Consider the following 24,968-nt stretch of genomic DNA (forward strand, 5'->3'; position numbering starts at 1 on the left):
AACAGTTAGCAAGAAGCCTGCCATGGCCATACAGTTTATAAGTAATATAAGCGTCTGAGTGATTATTTTACATGTGGATTATGGGACTGCGGGGCTTGGTGGAACCTGGAGAGAAGCCCTCTAGCAACAGGCACCCTTGTTATGTGGGAGGTGGGGCCATGGCAGAGACGAGAGATGTGGTGTGTGGTTTTCTGTTGGGAGCAGGACTGACTATAGAAGGGAAGTACCACTTGGTGGCTCAGTCTCAAATTTACCACCCTGCTGGTTTGAATTTCACTATGATCATTGTAGTTTTAAATGCAATAATAAGAAAGGTCACCTGCCTTTTAATGAAGTCAGCTCTTTGTAGTCAACTGTCCTGTATCTGTGATGACACTCTGGATATTTATTAAACACTATCCAGCCAAAAGTTAGGGATTTTGCCTCAATGAACATAGCCTCAAACTTGCCCTATCTCCAAAAGAGTAAATTTGTTTTGTTTTTATTTATTTATTTTTGTTTTTGCATCAAAACCAAAGTTTCCCCTCTCTCCTTTCCTCCCAGTTCCCCCCCTTCCCCATCCACTCTCCCTCTATTTCTCTTCAGAAAAGGGCAGACCTACCATGAATATCAGCCAGCCATGGTATATCAAGTTGCAGTGAGACTAGGCACCCCCTCTCCTATTAAGGCTAGATGAGGCAATGTGGTAGAAGGAATGGTTCCCAAAGGCAGGCAATAGAGTCAGAGACAGCTCCTGCTCCCAATGTTAGGTCTTCACAAGAAGACCAAACTACACATCTGTAACATATGCATGCAGTAACATGCAGAGGGTCTAGGTCAGTCCCTTGCATGCTCCTGGTTGTCAGTTCAGTCTCTGTGAGCTCCTATGATCCAAGGTTAGTTGGTTCTGTGGGTTTTTTGTGGTGTCCTTGACCCCACTGACTCCTATAATCCTTCCTCTCCCTTTTCCAAAGGATTCTCCAAGCTCCACCTAATGTTTGCCTATTGGTCTCTGGATCTATTTCTATCAGATGCGGGATGAAATCTTTCTGATGACAGTTGGGCTAGGCATCAATCTATGAACATTAGGAATATCATTAGGAATCATTCATTGGGCTTTTTTTTAAAATTGTCAGTCATGTTTGGTTCTGTCTTGGGTCTCTGGGGTATCCTGCCTCTGGGTCCTGGCTCTCAGGGGTGGGCTCTCTCTGATGGTATGGATGTCCAGCAGGGCCAGTCATTTGTTGGTCACTCCCACAATTTCTGTGCCATTTTTATCCAGCACAACTTGTAGGCAAGACAAATTGTAGGTTGAAGGGTTTGTGGCTGGGTTGGTGTCCCAGTCCCTCCACTGGAGGTCTTACCTGGTTACAGGAGATGGTTTAGACTCTGTATCCCCCATTGCTAGCAGTCTTAGCTAAGGTCATTCTCATAGATTGGTAGGAGTTTCCATTGCACTAGGTTCTTATCACATCTTAGAGATGCCCTCAATTCCAGTTGTCTCTCCTAGTACTCTGTTCTTCCTTCCTAGCCCTACCTAATCCCTCCTGTTCCCATCACCACTTTTCCTTCCAACCTGCCCCCCCATACACCTTTGAAGTCTATTCTGTTTCCCCTTCAAAGTGAGATTCATGCATTCCCCTCCTTGAACCCTCCTTGTTACTTAGATTCTCTGGGTCTGTTGATTGTATCATGGTTAACCTTTACTTTATAGCTAACATTTGCTTATGAGTGAGTCATATCATGTTTGTCTTTCAGGGTCTCTCTTACCTCACTCAGGATGATCTTTTTTAGTTCCATCCTTTCCTCATGAACATAGATGCAAAAATACTCAATAAAACACTCACAAACTGAAACCAAGAAACATTAAAAAGATCATCCAGCATGATCAAGTGGGCTTCATCCCAGAGATGCAGGGATGGTTCAACATATGAAAATCTGTCAATGTAATCCACTATATAAACAAACTGAAAGAAAAAAAAAAAACACATGATCATCTCAGTAGATGCTGAAAAAGCCTTTGACAAAATCCAACACCTCTTCATGACAAAAGTTTTGGGAAGATCAGGGATATAAAGAAGATACCTAAATATAATAAAAGCAATATATATCAAGCTAATTCCCAACATCAAATTAAATGGAGAGAAAGTTAAAGATTCCACTAAATCAAGAATAAGACAAGGCTGTCCTCCACTTTTCCCCATATTTAGTCAATATAGTACTCGAGGTTTAGCTAGAGCAATATGACAACTGAAGGAGATCAAGGGGTACAAATTGGAAATTAAGAAGTCAAAGTATCACTGGGTGGTGGTGGTGCATGCCTTTAATCCCAGCACTCAGGAGACAGAACCAGGTGGATCTCTGTGAGTTCAAGGCCAGCCTGGTCTACAGAGCGAGATCCAGGACAGGCACCAAAACTACACAGAGAAATCCTGTTTCAAAAAAACAAAAACGAAAACAAAGTCAAAGTATCCTTATTTGCAGATGATATGATAACATACATAAGTGACCCCAAAACTCTAACACGGAACTCCTACAGCTGAGAAACACCTTCAGCGAAGTGACTGGATATAAAATTAACTAAAAAAAAATTAGTAGCCCTTCCATGTACAGATGATAAACAGGCTGAGAAAGAAGTCAGGGAGCTAAAAGCCTTCACAGTAGCCACAAATAATATAAAATATCTTGAGGTAACTTGAACCAAGCAAGTGAAAGACCCATATGACAAGTTTGTTTTTGAAGAAAGAAATTGAAGAAGATATCAGAGGATGAAAAAATTTCTATGTTCATAGACCAGTAAGATTAACATAGTAAAAACAGCCATCTTACCAAAAGCAGTCTATAGACTCAATGCAATCCCTATCAAAATGTCATCACAATTCTTTACAGACCTTGAAAGAACAATACTCAGCTCCATATGCAGAGTAAATTTTTTAGAACATTTATTACTTTTTCAGTACTAGAGGTTGAACCCAGGGCTTTGTAAATACTAGCCAGGAGCCCTACCACTGAGCTGTATCCCTATTCTTTATTTTTTGAGACAAAGTCTTGGTAAGTTAGTTGCTCAGGCTAGTCTCATCTGCCTGCATATTTTAGGCTCACCTTGAAATTGCAATGTGTGTGTATGAAATGTGTGTGTGTGTGTGTGTGTGTGTGTGTGTGTGTGTATGCGTATGCTTCTCACAGTAGTAAGTAGGTTTGCATATGACTTTTTCAAAAGGTCTGTAGTTATTTATCCCTCCCTGTATTTCTATCTCTATCTACCCCTCCAGTCCTCTACCTCATTTTAACCCTTCCTGTTCTATTAATTCTCTTTAAGCTTTATATCACTGCTTTCTATCTCTCTTCCCTTGATTAATCACTTACTGATTTCTTGACCTCTAGATACAGCACATGATCCAGCTATACCACTCTCAGGCATATACTCCAAAGACGATATCCTACTTTAGAGATACCTGCTCATCCACATTCATTGCTGCTCTATTCACTGTATCCAGGAAACAGAAGTAGCTTAGATGTCCATCAACTGAGCAACAGATAATAAAAATGTGGTGTATTTATACAACAGAGTAGTATTATTCAGCTATTATGAAAAATGAAATTATGGAATTTTCAGGTAAATGGATGGAGGTGGGAAAGTTCCGAATTAACCCATAAAGAAGAAGGTGGCATGTTTTTTCTCTTTGGTGCAAGTTAACTCTCAGTCTTCAGATAGCACATGGCACATTTCCTTTGGAATACCCACAGAGGTCAGGCTATTGCTATGGTTTTCTAATGGTTTGTAGAACTGGCACAGTGAAGGGCTTTCACCTTGATGTCAACCCACTTAACATCTGGGCAGAGGTGAAGCAGTTTGTAAATAAAGTCTGCACTACAATTTCCTTTTACTTTCTCTGGGGTTGTCCTGCTGTGACTCCCCAGGAAGTTCATTTTGTGCAGTGCCTAATCTGTTTAATAGAGCACTAGCTTTGCTGATCTGACTTGGTTTCCATGTGTTGGGGATCATCACAGTTTGGGCGGAGTGACTTCTGTTTATACTTTGTCAAGCTCTAAACCTCTGTGCATGGAAGGCTGTGTGTGTTTGAGAGCTGAGTGACTGACACAATTTGCATGGAAGTAGGTATGGAAAAGATCTTAAACCTGGAGGAGAATGTACATGCTGCTTGAGGAACGGGGGTTTCTTTGCTGCATGGGAGTCAGGCCGTCCAATCCCCAGTGTGGATAGGGTTGCAGAGATGAGGATGTGCAAACTGGGGGGCTTCCCAGAATCTGTAGTCACAGATCTGTCGTGTACCCCCCTCATTATTTTCCTTGGAGGATTTGTCTCCTCAGAATCTTGTGAGGGTGGAGGGAACAGTCCTTAAATACTGACACAATGAAAAGCCAAGATGTGTATGTTTTTCTCAGTGTTCTCCATTCTGAATGATGCTTTGCTAAAAGGAAGTATAGTACATGTTTAAGTGTGCTTTGCAACAATAAAGCACTTAATGACAGTTGATTGATGTCTTCCTTGTTGAATTTAAAATTTTCTTCCCATTATTGCAAAATACAATTATCATAGGTTAAATTCTTAGTGGGAAAAGGGAAATACATTTTAAGTGAAAAAATTAAAGCCAGCCTATGCTTTCTCTCTTTTTTTTTTTTTAAAGCAAGCAAGCAAACAAACAAGCAAAAAGGATTTCAAACTAAACATTGAAACAGTTTGTATATTTTCAGAAATTATGCATCCATCCACTGGCTTTCAACTAGAATGATCAAGTAATTTAATGTAGACTCTAGTATACACCATCAAAGTGCTGGCTTGGAACAGTAAGCCAGAAGGTGTAAAATGAGGTTGTCTTGAGCAAAACCACCTATAGTATAAAAAACAACGAAAACAAACAAGCAACTTGTTCACATTGCAGAGAAAGAGAATGTAAGTAGTGGCAAGATTTATTTAATATTAAAGAGAATCTGTGTTATCTATGTGATTTAATTTTTGCTTTACTAACAAATTAACACATTTTGTTACTGTTTCAAGAATGCAGCAGAAAACATGGTGTCTTGGTCAGGGGCGGGGTCCCCTAGCATAGCAAGGAAAATGAGCATAATGTGACTTTCTCATGTCCCACAGGCACCCAGGCATGTACAAGTTAGAGCTGTCCTTGTGTGTCTTTGCCTCACACCTGAATGATGCACCGAGGGCCACGGGTCACTCTCAAAGCAAAAGGGACATATGATCATTGGGATTTGTCCTGGTTGGCACTCACTGACAACGTGACACAACATAGAGTCACCTGAGAAGAAAGAGTCTCAACAGAGGATTGCCCAGATCAAGTTCATCTGTGGCTATGTCTGTGGGGAGTTGTCTTCTTGGTTGTAGATTGATGTGGGAGGGCCCAGCCTGCTGTGGGTGGTGCCATTCCTTGGCAGACTATCCTGGATTATATCAGAGAGCTGGCTGAGCATGAGCCAGAGGGAGCAAGCCAGTGAGTGTATTCTTCCGTGGTCTCTGCTTTGGTGCCTGCAACCAGGTCCTGCTTGAGCTCTTGATGTGGCTCTTCCCAATGATGGACTGTAGCATTTAAGCTGAAATGAAGCCTTTTCTCCGAAGTTGTTCTTGATCAGAGTGTTTCATACTCTTGTTGCTTTTGCTTATGGTGTTTAGCCTAGTAACTAAAAACCCAAACTAATAGAACACATGTAGGCTGCCTTCCCAAAACCCCCACATGAACACATATGCACTTGCATGTAAGTTAGAGGGAATTTACTAGATTGACTCACATAACCAATGGTCAAATGTCACAGCATGGCTATCCATAGCCTTCAGAGGTGGAAAAGACAGTAGCTTCTCAGTCCAAGCTGCCTTAGAATGAGAAAGAGGCAAATGATGCAGTCTCAGATGCAGGACAACATCCTTGTGCAAATTCACACTCAAAGCTGAAGGGACCTGGTGTCTGATGACCATGGACAATAGCAGCTGTAAAATAAACTCACATAGAAAGGGTTCAACCTGTTCATGCTTCTCCAATCTTCCTTCCACTCTTATTCCATCTGGGCTCTATCTTCTTGGATGGTGTCCCCAGAATTCAAGGTGAGTCTTTGCCACTCAGTTGTTGATATGACAGTCTTTCTCTGTAAATAGATATGCTTAGGAATATAGTTTATCTCTTTTCTTGGTATCCCTCAATCCAGCCATATCAGAAACCAAAATCAACATTCATAGGAGGCCTAAGATTTGCTGTGGTTGTAGATGAAGGTGGGAAAGTGGGAGAAGCATACATTTGCCTCACTTCTTGAGGTTACTAGTTGCATGAAGGTACTTAAGGAATGGCCTAAGTAAAAGGAAAGACTGGATCCTGCATTATTAGCATTATTAGTTTATCCAGTGGATATGTGGGAAACATGAAGGCCTGTTGGTATCCCAACATTCCAATGTTAAGAAACATATTGTCTTGATGATTTCAGGGTTACAATTATTGTATTAGAGTAGAGGTAAAGAAACAGTGTTGCAGGGAGCCCATGGAATTGGAAGGACTTCTATATGGTCATGCTTATGGGAAATAGAGCCAGGTATCAACAACGGGAATGCCATACAGTGTTCCCAAACCAAACATGAGATCAAATCTTCACCTTCTACTTCATTGTGGGCTGGGGTTTAACATCAGTCAAGTGACATTCTCATAGTTGGCTTAACTAGGAACACACTGTGAACACCATTTGCCTTGCACATTTTGCAGTCATCTTGCCTCAGTACCTTAGAGCATCATGGGATGGGCAGTGTGGGAGCCTCTGTGGTGCTTGGTGAAATTTTGAACACAGGGCCTAATTCTCAAGATAACCAATCCCAAGTCTTCCTTAGGAAAGTGGACTTGCTTTTACAGCTCTGCTCCCGATGGTCTTTTAAGCACTCTGGTAGTCTATATTTCAGCTTATCAGTTAAGTAATAGTAGTCCAGGGCTGGCAAACTGCAGGCAAATGTGTGGCATGCTTCCTGTTTGTGTAAATATATATTTAATGGCACACTGATACACAGCCACATGCATTTGCTTGTTGGTTTTGTTTTGGTCTCTGACTCTTATTCTACAATAGCAGAGTGAAGCAGCTATAGAAAAACCCACGTGACCCTCGAAGCCTGAAGAGTATTGTTCGAGTAGGGTGGTGTGCACCTTTGACCTCAGCCTTGGAGAGGCAGGGGCAGGGTGAACTCTCACCTTGATTAATTACCCTTTGCAGATCCATTCATTTTCCTGAAAATTTCATTAGTTCATTTTTCTATCAGAAATTTAATTCTCAGGAGGCAGAGGCTAGCTGATCTCTGTGAGTTCAAGGCTAGGCTGGTCTACATAGTGAGTTCCAGGACAGCCAGACCATGTCTTAAAATAATGTAAAACAAAACAAAAACTAAATAACCACCTCCCCCTCCAGAAAACAAACAAACAAAATGTATAAATGCACTATATGTACAATGGTATAAGTATGGGTCTGAAAATATAGAAAATAGACAAAGAGAAGGTAATATTAGATTATGAGGGAGAGCAGAGATGGGCAGAACACATGGGCATCAAAGATGAAAAGAACCAGAAGTTGGGAGAGTTTACAAGAGGGCGATGCGGAAGCAGGAGGGACGGGGGAGAGGAAATTGGGAGGGGAGCCACAAAAAATACTTTGTTTGAAAATGCCATTATGATATATCTAATATATTATATGTTGATTTAAAATAATAAAAGTACAATAGAAGAGAAAGTCTTTGATGTACATTTGATAGCCAAGTAGTAAGTATCATCATGCTGATGAGATGCTAACGATGGAACTCCTATTCCCAGTCATGTGTACCTTTGCAGTATGTTTTCTTGTGTGTGTGGAGGAAGTTTTCTAACTCCAGAGGACTCACATGGGGGCATTTAATGGTGGTGGGGGCTGAGAGAGATTTTATTTGAGTGGAGACATCCCCTCTCCAGTCTCCATGCTCTCCAACATTTCAGATGTTTACCATCACATACAAAATGCCACGATGGCATCTCATTCGGCCCCTATCAGGGCTGTGAATCTGCTTTTACTGTGTGTCTGAGATGGGAGGAAGCATCGTCTGCCCTTGCTTTGTGCCTCTGCGAATACCACACAGAGCTGGATGGGAAGCTGGATTTCCTACTGTCACCCTGACAAAGGTCAGACAGTCCATTTGGTGTCGGGAGAATCATCAGCATTCCTCTCGTTTTACGGCCCCTTTAGAGGTTGGTTCTCATTTTCCAAGTCTCACTTTGTCTACGTTTCTCCTTTGTGTGAGAGTCTCAGAACCCAGTGACCATGTGACATGCAAATCCATTGTGCCGTGGTTCCTATATTGTTCCTATGTCAGCATGCCTTCTGCTGGGCATTGTCCCAAGTGTACCAGCAAGCAAACCAAACACAACAGCACCTGTCTGGTGGCAAGTGGGGGTAGTTCTTTCCTTCGTAACTTACCTTATTACTTTCTATTCTCTCCAGGTGCCACTGCTCTCTCTTTTATATTGATTTCTCCAAGCAAGTCTACTAGTTAAGCTCTGCGCTATCCCAGATCGGTACACTTGGTGGCAAATGCCTCTTCCTTGCTGAGCCATCTCCCTGGCCCTGCTTTAGCTTTGGAAGGGTTAAAGCATGCCAAGTACCCAGGAATCCTTTGTTGATAGTAATCACGGCTGTTTAGGTAAGGCTGATATTCTTTAGTACTGTGACTCCAGGACAGTAGTAAATCCAATGGATGACCAAGTCATTTGTACTCGGTTAGGGAAGTTACTGGCATCGGAGCCTGGGGGCTGTGGCTTCAACAAGGGTATCCTAGTGTTTCCCCTCTGATACTTGCACTCCAAGGATTCTTCTGCTGTGGAAAGCACTAAGAAGCTAATACTAAGGATAACTCTTAATCATAGAAGAGTGGCTGCAGCTGAGGATTAGTGGATATGGGTGATTCAAGAGCGTTCAGAAGATAAAGGATAGCAATACATGCTTTACCATTTGTTCACCGAGGGTCAGCTTGTCATGCATTTGTGCCAACTGCAGCTTCCTGTTCAGTGTTCTCCTAGGCTCAGTATGTGAATGGTTTGATTCCCAGAGTGGTACTACTGGGGATCCATGAGAGGAAGGATGAGAGAGGTCTTTGGGTCATAGGGGTGTGTTCTCAGAAGGGGTCATATGATGTACCAGTCTTCCTGAGTTGAGGTGTGACTCTTCACTTTAACATACCCTCCTGCCATGGTTTGATGTCCTTATCCTCGCTACAGACAAAACCAGTCCGTCCCTCTGACCCTGGACTTCAGTCTTAGCTAACAACCCTTTTCTTTTTGTACAGTTACTTGTCTTGGATATTTTGTTGTCATGTGGTAAAGATAATGCAGAGTATTTTCTTCTCTCCATATGACTGTTGAAGTCCAGAGATGTTATGCTGACACACAGTATCATTAAGTCACTCAAAAATTAGTCTCTTTCTTTCAATAAAATCTTTTTTTCTAAATAATTCCTTTCAGATTTGGTAATGAATTTCTGTTTTAGTACTTTGTATCTGTGTGGCTACTCCATAAATTTCAGGCCTCCAGGTTCTTTATAAAAAGGGGATGGGAGTGAGGATGGACATGGATGATGCTGTGTTCGTATTTTGTTGGGCAAAGCTGGAAGGTTGTGGAAAATTAATTGTGAAAAGATATTTTTGAACGTGGAAAATACTCTGAACATGCCTTCCGGAGAGGGTGGGGATCTGGAATCTGACAGTGGCCTTCCTTCAAAATGCTTTATCTGAGAACATTCTGCCTTAGGCGAGGTAGCTTCCAGAACATTCTGAGGAACTGGGACAAGATGTTTCTACTGGGCAGAGGGTGTGATAAGAGGAGTCAGAGACTGTCCTGTATTCAGCCTTCAAGAAGCTTCAGCAAGTTTGTCTCATTTCGTAGGGAAAAGCTAAGCGTGAGAACTTGTAGGCTTCTCTGGGAGCAGAGGAGAGAGGTGGGGAAGAGGACAGAGCTGTCTACCATCACCCACCAGAGCTGCTCCACAGCCCCAGCTCCAGCCCCACAGTTTCCAGGAAGACACCCCGACTGAGCAGGAAGGACTTTGGGAGAGAGTTTCTTCTGAGTCCAGTTAAGTTTGAAATGGAGACTAGAGGCCCGTGAGCCAACTCTTGGCCTTCACAGTGACTGATTCTAGGTGGGTTTTGTTGCTGGAGAGGAATAGTCTGGGTAATTGTGAGGGAGCCACTGTTTTGACTGTTCTGTAAAGATGGCTCTTAGGCTAAGGACCCATAAGGAAGGGTGATTTCTAGGTAAGTGCTCGGGTCTTGGTCTCTTGGCTTTTCCCTATGGTGCCTGTGGTGGGCCTTGGTAGGAAGAAGTGTTTTCTGCCTCACTAGTGTTTGGTGAATGTTTCCTACCAGGTTCTGCTGTTTCTCCCTTTGTCAGGAGAGATCATGTCTATGGAGTGTGGCTTCTTTGGCTGGAGTAAAAGATCAATGGGTAAATGCCAGATTCATGGCTTCCTTTAGAGTGCCTGTTCTTAGGACAAGACAGATCCTCACGTTGTGTGATTCTCATGGTGAATCTGTTCAGCCAGATTCTTGCTGTGCATAGTCTTTGATGGAATGCATGAACTGGAATAGCCATTTGAAGTTGTCATAGTTTCACTTGATGATGTTTGTAGAGACATATAAAATCTATGAATATAATTTAGCATTATGAACTTGTGTATGTATGTGTGTGTGTGTGTTGTGTGTGTGTGTGTGTGTGTGTTTAATATAGAAACATTCAACTTTTCCCTGGGTTCTGTTTTATGAGTTTTTAATATTATTACTGCTATTCTGATGATAAGATCATTATTTAAAAATGTTAACTTTTCTGTTTTCATGATTCGGTGACACACTGAACACTTTCAGATGTGGGAAGATGACCTTAAAATAGACATTTATGATACCATGGTCTTGTCTGCCGTGATATTTACTGGTGTTATTTTTTAGGGAGTACAGTATTTAATGAAGACTGTGCTCACCCTTCTGTGGACAGGGATTTTCACTTATTATTATATTAGAAAGTGAATATTGTTAGAAGTTGAATCTGGACTGCCCTCACCAAGCTCATGTTTTGTTCCCAGTTAGTGGCTGTATTTTGGGATGTTTTGAAAACTGGAGATAGGGTCTAGTTGGAGGAAGAAAATAAGTGGAGATAGGTCCAGGATAGTTTTACCTGGCCTGTGAATTCCGCCCATCTCTTTTTGTGTTCTCTCACCTGCTGTGATATGAACAGCCTGTCACATGCTCCTGATAGCATGATCCCAGCAGCTCCAACACCCTTCCCAGTGACAGGCCACACCCTCTGAGACTGTGTTCCCGGGTGAGCCTCCCTTCCATTATTTCTGTATGGAAGAATCCCAAGTTTCTCTGTATTTGTTAACTTAGTGCAGAATTAAAAAAGTTGGAAGTTGCATTCTGTTATCCCAGCCCACGTTAGTTGGATTTACTGTAGCAGGTAATGGTATCTTTGTCCTAAAGAAATGCAGCCCACTTGCTGTGACCCTGGTGAGGTAACCTTGTCCAGGGCTATGTGGCCTTTTTCAGACTGTATATATACCCATAGCCTCCTCTTGATTTAATTCAGGTGAGTAACCTTACTGGGCACAGTGCTGCTTCGGTAATTATGACCACATTGTGACCAAAGGCAGAATATGGTGTTTCTGGAAGAATAGTGATAATTTGAAGATTCTTTTCCTCAAACAATAAGAGCATTTCACATCCTTTTTTAAAAAGATGACTTTTTAATTTTTTTCTGAGAAGAAGAATGGAGCAGAGGAGCCAGTTTATGCTAGGAGAGAGTAGCCTGGATTTTATTATTTCTTTGACTTTATGCACTGTTCTTGCTCTGTGGGCCGTTTTAAATTTCTTTATCTAGAATCAGACAAGTCAAAGCACACTGTGGTCACTGCCTTATCATTGTAAGAGAAATCTGTGCAGTAAAAAAAAAAAAACATGATTAAAATGTCTATTTTCAAATGGACAGTTGGAATAGAAATTTCCTGCCCTTTCTTCTTCTGAGAAGGAAGTAGACAGAGTAATTTAAAATCAGTGAATATTAGTATAAGTAATTATCATGTGTACTTATGATTAACATGTTAGATGTTCCTTTCAGTATTTTTAAGTCACAATGACAAAAGGAAATAGCAACTCTTTAGACGCCTGTTGGGGGCTGCATTTCTCTCCTGTGTCAGTTTTTCTCTTTTTGCTTGTGGTAAGCATAGTGTTCACATATTGTATGCTTATGTATTTTATAATCTTTAATGCTTTCTGTCTGGGAAGAAGCGTTTGTGACACATGACATACTCACATGCAGCCTTATACCGTTATCTGATCATCTTGGGTTTTTTTGTTTGTTTGTTTTTTTGAGACAGGGTTTCTCTGTGTACCTTTGGAACCTGTCCTGGAACTCTCTCTGTAGACCAGGCTGGCCTCAAACTCAGAAATCCATCTGCCTCTGCCTCCTGAGTGCTGGGATTAAAGGTGCATGGTGCCGCCAAAACCCACCTATCTTGGTTTTTAATGGATACTTTTGATGATATTTGCAATTGCATTGATTTTAGGTACAAATAATCAAACCTAAGTTGTAGATGATAATAGACATACATAATTGAAGCAACATGAATAAACATTTTGAAAACTACATTATCCTTATGTTTTCTTGCCGCACTACATTAAAAAAATAAACTACTCTCATATTAGTTTTTTTTTGTGTGAATGTTAACTGTGTCTTTCATGTCACCACTTTTGAAATATGTTATCAACCTTCATTGTTTAGTTGTTAAAAACTTAGCTGCTACTGAAGTCTGAGATTAGCATAATGAACCTACTGGGTATTATATAGAAAATATATATGCTAGATACAACTTTGAGGTATTAGAATTAATCTTCCACAATTCAAAATATGTCTCAGAAATACATTATTTTATGTTTCTAGTAGTATAAAATTTTGTTTTAAGTGTACATTTAAAGGATAATCTAATTGTATCAGTTTAACACTTCACAAGGAACTAGGTGGAAAGAAAATAATGCCATGTGATTTTTATCATCTTCTTAACTAACACTGAAGTATTTAATTTTGAGCAGCATGCTCTCTGTTCCTGTAAATATATATATATATATAATAATATAATATATATATATAAAAAGTATACACTCTTAAGGGTTTTGTCTCTGATTCTGTTTCGCCATTGAAAATTGTTGAGGTCCCCAAAGGTGTGTTTAGGGAATGTAGAATATATTTCTACTAGTATTTATTTCATTAGCAATTATATACAAATAACAACATATCTCAGCTTATTTAGGATAATAAGCTCAATTTTAGGTATAAATTTTATTTTTATGGGAAAAAAAACTATTTCTGAAGTGAATTATTTTTCAGATTTTTCGATTTGACCTGCTAGAGGAGAGTTGCTTTTTAAATCTGCTTCTGCATTTAGTGAATTGTAGTGTGAGATGCTCATTGCAGTGTAAAGAAAATTCAAACAGGCCTGGATGACAAGGGGACACTAGGGAGGACCTGGAAGCCATAAAGGTATCCTTGGTTTCCCCCACCCACCCACCCTTTCTTTCTTCAGACATTAGAAGTGACTATGGTAACAATGAGGAACCATGTAAACCCCCTGAAGCACAATTGGCTCATCCTAGCAACTGTGAAAAACTCATCACCCTGGGATCCACATTAGCCTACTAGTCACCAGGCACTGGAGTCCCAGCCTGCCTGGACTCCGATCCCTTAGCTTATGGCTCTACTGGCCTACTTTGTCACGGTAGGCAATTTCATGGTCTTTGTCAGTTTCAGTTTATTCTTTCCTGTGTGCTAGCAGTGGCCCCCGTCTCTTGGACTAGTGAGATAATTCATATAAAGTAATTCGTATAAAAAGTTTTCAGGTCTGAAGTACAGTAAGCACTTTGCAAGCCAGCAATTATCTTGTCATCTCTGGATTTGCAGGCATGTCATTGCTGTGTCACAGGCTTTCGGTCTGCCGTGTGACACACAGGCATCAGTGTGCTTGTCTTGACCGGCAGCTTTCAGATTAGAGCAGAGCGGAGGTGGTCTGGGAAGACGTGGGTTCTAGAAGTGCACTTGGGTACCTGAGAGGCCTGGGTTGGGTAAGCAGGTTGAGTGGAGAGGGTTTGCCTGTAGATGTTTCAGCTGTGGTTTTCTTTAAAAGACTTGGTTGGAGAAAAAGGCTTCCAAGGTTAAACAAAGTGTGAAATTCACTTGCCGTTAATGGCCACAATTTACCAGCTGTGAAAATGGAGACTTGATCTTTTTTTCTTTGGTGATTTTTCTCTTACATGTTTTTCCACTAAGGATAAAATGTCTGTGTCTAGCATTTAACTTTGTCCCTGACATTTGTTCTAGGCCATTATCTCTGTAAGACTTCATCAAAAACAAACTTCTTTATTTTCACAGAAATCACAGGGAAGTTATTTTAGAATAGGCTGTTCTCTCAGGGTCCATAGGCAGTAGGATGTGGTAGCTTTCTTGATTTTCTGGAAAGAAAACACACCTCACCTCCCTTCCCCTTCCCTCCCTTAACTTTCCTTCCCTTGAAGAAATTGGTATTGCTTGGGAATTGTGATTTAAGAATTTGTAATGAAAATTGTAATGTTTCCCCATAGTTTGTATCATGTTTCTTTTGCAACTGACTTTGTAACAGCATGTGTAGAAAGTGGTCAGAAAATACTGGTTCAATGGGTTGCTGTTAAGATATATTAGTTTATAAGGGAGAGGGAATGGTGTGAAGGAAGTTAGCATTTTAGCATCAGAAATTCCTGGGTTCGGATATTGGTGTAGTTCATTGTCAAGGTTTAGGCTAGATGCTTACTTCCTCTGAGCCTCCAGTAGAGAATGGTTGTGACTCCAGTTCATAGAGAAGTTGTAGAACTCCTTAGGCTATATTGTCAAAGGTAGACATCCTCCAAGAGACACACAGGGCTAGCTGGGGATAGAAGGGAGATTTCCACCAGAGAGGAATTCCATTAACAGGAGAGACAGGTACTAAGTAGGCAGATATGGAGATGGTAGATGTGAAGTCTTCTGGGGGAAGGGTAGGTCCTTGTCCAGTTTTCTTTCCAGCATAAGTCATAAAACAATCTATGGGACTCTCCTCTCACCACCTCCATATTAGTTAGTGCTCTATAGGGGAACAGAACTATAAGAATGAATATATTACAGCAAAGAGGAATTATTAAATTGCCTTACAGGATATGGGCTAGTAGTCCAACAATAGCTGTCTGGATGCTCACAGTCCCTTAGCTGCTCATCCCATGAGGCTGGAGGTCTGAGCAGTCTCTGGCACTAAAGGCCTGGAGCATTTTTTTTTTTTTAGGAGTGGCTGGTCTTCAGTCCATGCTGAAAGACTGAGGGAGCTAGGTTCTGATATCAGGGAAGTATGGCAGCTACAGGGTAGATGCATTTACCAGAAAGAAGTGTAGATGGCCAGGATATAGCAGGACTGCCTTTCCCTCTGACCTCATTATGTCTGAGCTACCACCAGAGGCTGCTGCTCTCTGGTGGGGAGCTATAGGAGAGGGCCTCCCCTCTCTAGTTAGTCCTTCCCAGAAATACCTTTACAGGCTCAACCAGAGACGTGTTTCTGAGCTGATTCCAAATCTAGTCAAATTGACAACCAAGACTAGCCATCATAATTTCATTTTCAAAAATAGCATCATATCCCATCACTTCTGTATCCATGACTCCTATCAGCTATGCTTGGGCATGGGGAATTTCTTGGATAGGAAGGTGTTCAACAGGTCATTTGCTTAGAGCTGAGATCTAGCAGAGGTAGCCTAAAGAGAACAAACTAGAGCCCTCTGAAGGTCTAAGGAAATCCACAGGCAGGACTGACCCCACTAAGGAGCAGGAAGCAGGATTGTACACAGCTGAGGACTCTCCTTGCATGTCTCTTTACATATGTCTATTATTATCCTATCTCACTGTAGTCTGGTCTGCTGCATTTCCACATGTTTAAAACAGATACTTCTAATGAGTTCTCTCCCAACTATTTATTGATTCCTCGGCTCTGTGTACTTCCTTACACATTTCTCAGACAGAAATCTGACTTGACTAGCTTGAGTAAAGTCTGTCTTGTTCCATCCATATCACCAGTTCTATAGTCATATGCCTACACAGAGCAACTTCCTATGTACATGAATGGCCAGGGCTGCCAGGAAGGGAGGCGGCAGGGAGATGGCGCAATTCCTCATCTAGATAAAGGTGTTGGGAGGAGAGTCTGGTAGACAGCTTGTATAAGGATGCTGGAAAAAGATGATCTTCCCGTGAGGTTGTCTATTGAGTCCTTGTCCTGATACTTTGAACTATAGTAGTCTGGAGCATTGCTCTCAACAGCAGGGTGAATCTCAGTGTCCTGCTTATGTCACATGCTCAATATGTTGTGGGCCATAGAAGAAAGATCAATAAGCTCGCTTGCCACTGCTGCTATTTCTGTAATTATCCTATGGTTATTGCCACCACCGTCTAGTCTATCCTTTATTCTTGCTTATCCTCTTCTTGACATCATAACTGGCTAATGTATGTGAAAGGAACATAACCACACAAACACATGCTATAAGGTATGGTGATGTTTTAATTGCCGTCTGATAGTCTAGTGTCCATCCTTTCACTTATCTTGCTTGATATCTCATTTCACAATTTACCTCTTATGGCACTAAAGTAATAAAGCCTTTTTCTGAATTAATTTTGTGAAGTTTTTGATTGTTTACTGTGAAAAGTCTAGAAAATCACGGAATCGAGAAAGAGCTATCAAGCTGTCAATCCTGTCCATGCCAGGCCAGGTGAGTTTTCCTAGAATGCAGAGCAACTGACATATTCTCCTATCTCACATTCCCTGTGATTGGTCTGTTTCTACATTAACAACATAAGTTATCGATATACAGTATAATAATGCATCTATACATTAATATGCATACATCATTATAATATAGTAATATATAGTAATATGCATTATTAATATATTCATGCATCTCATATACGCATAGAAGACAGAATTAATTCCCTTATACTTGTCAACTTGTTGATATGTTACATGGTAGCTTTGAATTATGGACTCACACTTGAGAGAGGGAAAAACAAAGAGCGTGAGTTGCCAGCTCACACATCCTTTATGCCACCTTCTCTTGGCCATCCAGAGGCAGCACAGGATGAGATGACTCCATAAAGCATTGACATGATCTTACTTTATCTCTTAGACCTCTCTGAGCTGTTGGTGCTTCAGCTATGTTGGGTTTAGTTGCTCTAGCTCTGTGGCTAGTTTTTTTTTTTTTTTTTTTAAGAGTTGAAATGGATTCATCATAAGATTTTTGTTAGAAATCCCCAGGACGAAACTTATTTAGACTGCTTTAGGAGAAAAAAGTGTGTGTGTGTGTGTGTGTGTGTGTGTGTGTGAGAGAGAGAGAGAGAGAGAGAGAGAGAGAGAGTGAGAGAGAGAGAAAGTGAAAGTGTATATGTACATATACTAAGTTAGCCTTGAACTCATAATATTCCTGCCTCAGCTTCAGAATTACAGGTATGTTCCACTCTGCCTGGAATAATATTTTTATTTTAAAATAAATTTGGTACATCTTACATGACTGGTTAAATCTAGGATGTGTAAGTTTACTGGCACAAAATGGAAATGTTACATTCTAATCGGTCAATATGGAAAGTCCGGATGCTGGCCTTCTCCATATCTTCATAGCTGAAAAGTATCAAGACTGTCAACTGGAGTATCTAACATGTTAGAAACAAAACTTTCGAATTCACTCAGTCAGTTTCCCACCTTCAGCTTCTTACCCTGCTGCATACAGACTTTTCCTTGGAGAGACCCCAGAGCGGTGTATATCCCCCCACTTCCCTCAAGGGACAAGGGACTGTCCTCCTTTCTTTTCTTCCTGTGCAGAAAGAGCGGTTGGTGTATTTGAACAGCCAAGTGTGCTATGTGAGGACATTATAAACATGCTTCCCACACTTGTGTGAGGTCAGATCCTAGAGGATCATGGGTTTAGTTTAAGGAGCAGTGGGAGAAGAGGCAGGAGAGTGGGAGATGCGGGCTGGTGAGATAACGATAACGCTTGGATCCACAAAAGCAGGAGCTGTTTACCTTCTTCACAGTGTGTGTTCAGAATCCTCCATTTGATTCTCTTCTAAAATTCGGTGTAGCTTTGGGGGAATCTGACTCAAAGGGTGGTAACATCATTTTGCATTGCTGAGGGTGACATTTTATGAGGTGTGGGGTGAGGAGCAGGAGTCCCCAGGGTCAGCTAGTTGCACGACCTTAGCTCGGCTGCCTGGGCCTCAGTTTTCTTTTGTTGTGAAGGAGGGAGGTCAGATGGAGTTGAATCCCTGTTTTAAAACTCTGTTTCCATCAAACACCAGTTTACTTAGGAGACACGTAGAAGCATGTGTTAATATAAACATAAGAAGAATAAAGCAGGCATGGAGAAGTCCTTAACTGTGTCTGCTAGGGAAGTCCAATCCACTGATGTTACAGAGTCTGTCAATAACTCCTGGAGCAGCCAGCACTGTTTAAAGTTGTGTAATTAATAGAGAGGTCGTTTTCTCCAGGGGCAAGGCAGGTGATACCTGATCGGAGCACAAGCATTCTTCATGAAGTTTCTCGGGTTTTCTTTTCTTCATCTAACCATGACTTGTTGAGGAAACTTTTTAGTGGCTCTGGTTTGTGGCTTCCCATGGGAAGGAAAGAGAGCACTGTGATAATAAGATTATGTTCTGAACTTTGAGGCCTAAATGAAGTCAGCTTGAAGAAGCTTTTAATGGATGGATGCATAAGTAATTCCATTTTGATGGTTGCATTGCAATTTATGCATTTTACATAATCTGCTGCGCTTAGGCGCTGGTTTATTCATCAAGTGACCGGAGAGCTGCCTCTGTCCTTCATGCACACAGCTTGACTTTTCCTCTGGAGACTATTTTTTTTTTTTTAAGTCTTGATTGTTTGTAATTGGGACCCAGACGTCAAAAGGAATTTTCACAATTGCATATGTGTATGTGGCACTTTGATAGCGCAATTTAAAATCAGGCAATCAGCGGGTGGAGGACTCCTGCATTCCCATTAAGACTAACACCAATCTGTCTTCCGCTCGGATCCTCAGTACCTGGAATTAGATCATTGGTTGAAGGTGGCGGCAGCAGGAGGAAGGGGTAAGCTGGTTCTGTAAATGATGCTGAAATGAAAAGAGTTGCAGAGTGGAAGAAGGTCCTGGTTATCTAGGTGATTAGGAGTTTTTATTTCACATATTTCTGGATTTTCTCTTATCACATTTTTTCCAGTAAAGATTTAGGGATTTCAATCCTATTCCAAGGTTTGATGAGAAAAGCAAACAAACAAACAAAAACAAACAACCAAGAAACCACACAGTGGTATTGACAAATTCAGCTAATCCTTACCTTTGCTTTTAAAGATCAGTCCTATTTCTTAATTGCACAGTTTTGTTTATTCACTGTACATTTCCACAGGTCAGAACAAGGTTTTAGGTGGGAGTGAAGCTGATCCCAGAGCTTTGGATTTCCTAGAGTGAAACAGTGGTGTGAAAAATCAGGAGAAAACTTCTACTCAAAGAGGACCCAGCAGAGTGAAGCTGTAATCCTCAAGGGGGCATCTTACTGCTTTCCAGACATTTCCATTGCCATTTCTTCTCGGAGATCTGACTGCAGTTTTTTCCCTAAGTGGAGATAGTTTTCTCTGTGTGCCCCTTGCAGGATAAAGGTTTCCTTGCATCAGGATGGCTTAGCGGCTTTGTGTTGCCGCTGAAGACATTATAGAAGAGTAAAGGGGCACAGAAAGTCTGGGTAGCTCGTGGAGCTTTTATTTGTAGGTACAAAGAGAATGTGGAGTGAATAGAACAGTGGGGAGGTGGAAAAAATGGGAGTTGAAGAGTTATTTTAAACTGGAGCCCCAGACGTCTCAAGCCTAATTGGTCTCTTTTTAAATGTGTGTGCACCACGTGTGTACACAGTGTGTCAGTGCAGGCATACAGCGGTGCATACGTAGAGGTCATGGGATAACCTTGAGTGTCTGTTGTCACCTTCACACCTTCACCTGTCACCTGTTAGGGTTAGGGTCTCTTGTTAACCGCTGTGACATCCAGAGCAGTTGGCTCAGGCTTCTGAGGATTCTCCTTCTCTATCTCCCATCGTGCCTTTAGTCCAAGGAGTATCAATGTGATGCTGCATTTGGTATTTGTGTGGGTCTGGGGATTCAAACTCGGGTCCTTACACTTTACCCACTAATTTATTTATTTCCCTAGCTCCTAATGTATTTGACTCAGCCATAAATCCTGTCAGTTCATGGATTTTTTTTAATATTTCAGATAGTTGACATGTGAATTTGGTAAAATTTGAGTCACCGAGATGAGCATATTGAAAGAAATTGAATGATAACTTTTGGAGCAGTTCTGCTTTTTAGACATTTACTTGTGGGTGGCTGTCTTTGGTTAGTGGGCTGTTCCTATTGATAAGGATTCTCACCTCATTGGACAGTACACGTTACTGTCTGCTTGTGTTTGGGATCTAAATTGCTTCCTAGTCAAATTGGAAGGTTATTGCATCCCAGGGTTCCGGGTGTCATTTCTCCTTCTCTAAAAGAAACAAGTGAAACAAAACAGTCTTGCCTCAACCAATGTTCTTGCTTCACTGAAAGTAAAGAGTTAATTTATTAAAAATGTTTTAGGGACCTTCTTTACTGTGTTCTTGGCAGACGTCGTTTTAGGAACTCCACTCAGATTTTTGCATCTTTTATTTCATCACGCATCTGCTCAGTCTGTAGAATTCTTGCCTCATCACACATATAAAAATACGCTTGGTCGTAAGGGTGCTCATTAAAAGTATTGAGGAGAGGGCATACCCGACCGTCAGCGAACGCACACGCACACTCCTTTGCTTTAACGGGTGTTTCGAAGGCTGCAGCTGGGCAGCCTCAGCACAGACTGGTAGTTGGTTTGCTCCCTCTGAGTGGTGCAAGCCAGTGTATTTTTCTTCAGATTGTTCAAGTTGGTGTTTGATAGATCCACAATATGTGCAAAGCTTGCGAGACAGACTGTGTCCTTTAAAAAAGACTCCAGTCTTCACTTGCTTGTAGAAAGTTATAATTTACAAATGTTTAGCTGAGTTTACAGAACTCCGCCGTTTTGTTCATTTATTTTATTTTAGAAGGTCACAGGAGATGTTTGGGTTTTTGGAATGTGAACTTGCATTAGTTCTGTATGATAACTGTTCTCTAGGAATGTATACAAGATAGGTTAAGGGAAAATGGTACTGAAAGAGGAAAATATTTTTGACACTTTAAAGTTCTCCTCTAAGTGTCACTTTTAAATTTTTTCCAGCTTTGGGTCTAGCGACTGTTTCTCCGTCTCTTTATGTTCTCAGCCTATGGGAAAACAGAGAAGACGTGGAGAATTCATTCTGGCTGGGCTGAGGCCCCCCTGTTCCTTTCACTGGGGAAGCTGCTTATGTCCGACCTTCAAGGGAGTCTGCTGTGGGGTTTCCTGGCTTCTGCCTAGGGAAACCAAAGCTCACAGTGTGGGAACTAGTCAGAGGTTTTGGGCTAGGAGCAGCAAAGGGTCACTAGAGACGTTTTGTACAGTCAACTCGTTTTTTTTCTAGATCAGAAAAACAAATGTGAGATGGAAGTTTTCTCACCTAGTGTGAGAATATTTACCCTTCCTTTTGATCCTAGCAGGATCTAAATTTGTGTTTTAGTAATAATGAAGTTCTAAAACTTATTGAAAAACCTGCGGTGGGATGAACTATTCTTGGTGAATCCATTAATTAATCAATCTAAATTGATTAGTCAACAACAGGTGACTCATAAAGAAGAATAGATTTGTTCTGGGTGAGAGGGGAGAGATAGAATGCTGGGTGTTGGGATGGTCAGCTATGAGCTGTAGGTGATCATGCATTCCAGATTTTAAGATTTGTAGAGAAAGCTGAGTGTGATTAATTTCTGAGTGCCTACTAAAAGACGTGGAAAGGGAGAGGAATCACTCACTTTTATTAGAGATTAAGATATAGTCCGAAATGTTAGCATAATGATTAAGAAAGTAAAAGATAATGGATAAACTTAAAGACATCAGATTTAATAAGAATTGGAGAGAACCTATTTGGCAAAGGGTAAAGTGCCTGGATTTGATCACCAGCACCCACATAAAAGACAGGCATGGCATCATGAGCCTGTAATCCCAGCATTGAGGAGGTGGGTAGAAGAGGATCTCAGGCTTGCTGCCCAGCTGGTCAGGTTGAATCAGGGAGCTCCAGTTTGAGTGAGAGATTCAGGATCAAGAAGAGGTGGAGAAGGGCTGGAGAGGTGTTTCTGTGATTAAGAGTACTTACTGTTCTTACACGGGACTGGGCTTGGTTCCCAGCACCCACATGTCAGCTCACAACTGCTTGTCATTCTAGTTCCAGGGGATTTGGTGGCCTTTTCTGGCCTCCTTGGGCACCTGAACTCATGTGGGTAACTGAACAAAGCCCAAGTGCATTTGTAGATGACAATGTCATGTTGTGATGTCAAAATATAGGACACCCCTGTTGGAAGATAGTCTAAGGTTGTAGTCATTGAGCACATGCACCCAGAGCACAACAAAGAGTCCATGTGAGACATATGCATGCAGGGACTCATAATTATGAATGGGACTTATCATCACACAGAGGAAGGCAAGATGCTTCTTTCTCTTATTTAAGTTTTCCAACAGTTGATGGGTGTTCTTAATGTGGTCTCGAGGCTGTGGGGACTCAGAAGGGGCAGGCTGTATTCTAGAGAACAAGGTCTTGTTAAGTTCATGAGCTTTTCAAATCTGGGTACCCATCTGAGAAGCTAGACCTGTCTGCAACCTAGACCCATCTGGAGCCTAGACCCATCTGGAAGCCAGACCCATGTGGAACCTAAACCTGTGGTAGTATTGTGTTTCTCAAAATATTGTGCACCCTAATCAACTTATCTGGGGTCAGAGAACAGAACAGCCACTAGATAGACATAGAGGCCAGAAAATGGTGGCGCACATGCCTTTAATCCTATCACTTGGGAGGCAGAGATCCATCTGGATCTCTGTGAGTTTAAAGCCACATTGGAAACAGCCAGGCATGGTAACAAGAGCCTTTAATCCCAAGAAGTGAGCCTTTAATTCCAGGAAGTGAGGGAAGAAAGCAGAAAGGTATATAAGGCATGAAAACCAGGAACTAGGCCTGGTTAAGCTTTTAGGCTTTTAGCAGCCATTCAGCTGAGATCCATTTGGATGAGGATGCAGAAGCTTCCGGTCTGAGGAAACAGGATCAGCTGAGGAATTGGCAAGGTGAGGAAGCTGTGGCTTGTTCTGCTTCTCTGGTCTTCCAGCATTCACCCCAATACCTGGCTTCAGGTTTGTTTTTATTAATAAGAACTTTTAAGATTCCTGCTACATAGACCCATCTGGAAGATTGACCCATCTGGAAGTTAGACCCATTTGGGAAGCTAAGCTCAGATGAAAATATCGAGCATTGCCATGACCCCAGAAGGCCTCTTCTCATTCCTCATAGTGACTTCTAGTACTCCTCCCACTACAGGCTTTCAGTGGTGACTTTGTATTATACAATTTTAATGAATTCATTTATTGGTTATGAAAGTATTTTGGTGGAATTTTAAGGGCTTTCTTAAGGGTACGTATAATCATACCGCCTGTAATGAGAGATAATTTTACTCCTTTCTTACCAATTTGGATGCCATCTCTTTCTTTATCTTGACTAATAACTCTGGTTAGGACTTCCAGGTATCCACTGAATGGAAGCGACTTTGTGTGGTCAAGAGTGAGATCTTCGTCTGGTTCTGAAGAACCTTCAACTATTCACCCCTGAAACGACGTTCGCTGTGGACTAGCTGGTTACACGTGGCCTTAATTTCGTTGAGCTCTATTCTTTCTGTATATAATTTGTTGAGAATCTTATTCTTACAGTGAAGATATATACATTCATTTGAAATTAGATTTATAGATTTATGAGAGAGTTCTCTTGGTTTTCTTTTGGTCCGGGCCTCTTTCTGTAGCCCAGGCTAGCCTTGTGAGACTCCTCCCTCAGCCCTGGTGGTGCATTCATCCTGTCGTCTTAGGCGCGTTCTTCAGTGTTCACCTGAGGACGTGATTCATAAACTTCATTTGATTAAAGTGGAGAGTGTATTGACTTTCAGCTGTTGAACCTCTTACATCCCCGAGATGAGTTCCATGTGACAAGGGCATAGGATCCTTTGAGTGTGCTTTAAGTCCAGTTTGCTTGTACTTCACGGAGGATTTTTGCATTCATATCCAACAAGGTTATTGGCCTATGGTTTTCTCTGGTCTAGCTTTGGTATCAGGATAATGGTCTTGTAAAATGAGTTTCCACTCCACACTTCAGCATTTTGAAAGCTTTTCAGCAGTGTGAGCTTTTTTTTTTTTTTTTTTTTTTTACATTTTGATTTTTTTTTTTTTTTTTTGCTACAATTTGAATCCTTCTGATTCGGATTCTAGACCTTTCTTTGTTTTTTTTTTCCCCACCCTGCCTGTTTTAAAATCTGGCTGAAGATTCATCAGTTCTGTCTATGATCTCAACAAATTAGCTTAGTTTTGTTCATCTCAATCTGTAGTCTAGCCTGGCCTCAAGCTCGTAGTAATTCTTCTGCCTCAGTGCCATGGATGTTGAGATTTGATCACTGACTCAATCTTGCTATTGATCTGTTGGGAATCATTATTTCTTCATGTTTGGTTTTGGTCGGTTGTGCATTTCTGCAAAGTTAGCTATTGACGTGAGCTTAGTCTGTTAAGTGGTGAACAGTTGTTTGTAGCCTGCTGTGGACCTTTGTATGTCTGCAGCATAAAATGTTTCTTCTTAGGCCAGGCGGTGGTGGTGCACGCTTTAATTCCAGCACTCGGGAGGCAGAGGCAGGTGGATCTCTGTGAGTTCGAGGCGTGTCTCAGCGAGTTCAGAAAGGCACAAACTACAAGAAATTGTCTC

General features: G+C 41.4%; 1 long non-coding RNA gene across 1 annotated transcript in view; it reads left to right on the forward strand.

The window, feature by feature from the left end:
* Positions 1-9,832: 9,832 nt before the first annotated feature.
* LOC119088896 overlaps positions 9,833-24,968 on the forward strand; it is a 60,164-nt gene continuing 45,028 nt past the window's right edge. The window contains exon 1 of the long non-coding RNA XR_005092646.1: positions 9,833-10,134. This is a non-coding gene — a long non-coding RNA (uncharacterized LOC119088896). The remainder of the gene's footprint in view (positions 10,135-24,968) is intronic.

Source organism: Peromyscus leucopus, chromosome 13, assembly GCF_004664715.2.
Source record: "Peromyscus leucopus breed LL Stock chromosome 13, UCI_PerLeu_2.1, whole genome shotgun sequence".
NCBI classification, from domain to species: domain Eukaryota; kingdom Metazoa; phylum Chordata; class Mammalia; order Rodentia; family Cricetidae; genus Peromyscus; species Peromyscus leucopus.